Here is a 1,516-nt window from a genome sequence, read left to right on the forward strand (position 1 = left end):
CAAGACTCCCAAGCATCTTGGCAGGACAGCAGGAGTCAGAGGAGCACAAAACAGCTCCAGGCTTGTTGGGAAAACATTGGGCTTGGACAGCAAGGGAGGTTGTGTCTACAGCATCAGCCTAGGACATAAATTGAGAGGAACTGTGGAGACCGGGAGTTATCTAAAGAGTGGCCTGGTGATAAAAGGACCCCCCCTTTTTTTATTAAGTATCTTTTTCTATTTATTCCCTTTTGTTGCCCTTGCTGTTTTATTGCTGTAGTTATCATTGTTGATGTTGTCGTTGTTGGATAGGACGGACAGAAACGGAGAGAGGAGGGGAAGACAGAGAAAGATAGACACCTGCAGACCTGCTTCACCGCCTGTGAAGTGACTCTCCTGCAGGTGGGGAGCCGGGGGCTCGAACCAGGATCCTTACGCTGGTCTTTGCGCTTGGCGCCACCTGCTCTTAACCCACTGCACTACCGCCCGATTCCCTAAAAGGCCCTTTTGACTGGTGCCTTCTGCCCGGTCATCTCGTCTTCTCCAGGAACTCTCTCGTGTGATGGAAGCTGAATGCCAGTCAAGGACTCGCGGCTTATTTTGCTGTCAAGGGTTTCAAGAACCTAATGAATCTGCTGCATTCAGTTTTTTCTTTGTTTTTTCACAATGTGGGCCAGAGCAGCACAGAGCAACAGATGTGGAGCAAGGAGAGAAGAAACGGCCTCTAGAGCTGGGTGACTCCCCCCACAGAACTGGCCGTCAGATTTGTGGAGAAAGACCTAGACCCTTCCATCACCTCTTCAAGGAGGACAGAAAGTACCAGACTTTGGTCAGTGACATTTTGGCTCTTTATTCCCGAGAAAAGAGACTGGCAGAGGCTAATGAGGACACTGCCATAAAGCAGAATGGTGTGTCAGGCTCCTGTGGACTGTAAGCTCCAGGTGTATCTGTGAGCACAGAGGTGAGCAGACCAGGAAGCAGCGCACCTGGTCAGAGACCTTCCTCTATCCTCGGAATCAAATGCTCAAGTGGAACCAGGGACATATTCATCTGGTGATTTCAGTAACCATTTGGTCACCAACCAATAAAAAAAGAACCCAGCATCCTGGGAGGTGACAGGCTTGGAGAAACCCCCAGAGCATCGTCCTCTAACTTCCAAAGGCCTTTGATTGTTTCCTTCTGAAGAACAAAGATGGGCTCAAGTCACAGAGCATGAAAGCACATTTGGCTCAATGGCAAATTGAAGAAAGCAGGTCCCTCTAGCAAGGAGCTCCCCAAGCACAGGCAGGCAGGGAGGGGGTATTTCTGAGCCAGAGCTTTTATGTAAGGAAGACAGGAAACTCTTATCATGAGAATCATTCTCTTGGCCCCATGGACCTTCTATGTTCACATCTTTGAAAAGGTGAATCTCGGGCTCTCTTAGCCTCAGTTTTTTTCACGGGTAAACTGAGGCTAACAATATTGACTTTGGAGGGTCATGGAAGGGCGACAGAGAGCACTGAGCTCAGTACAAACACACTGCTGAGTGAACAGGAAA

Source organism: Erinaceus europaeus, chromosome 21, assembly GCF_950295315.1.
Source record: "Erinaceus europaeus chromosome 21, mEriEur2.1, whole genome shotgun sequence".
Lineage (NCBI taxonomy): Eukaryota > Metazoa > Chordata > Mammalia > Eulipotyphla > Erinaceidae > Erinaceus > Erinaceus europaeus.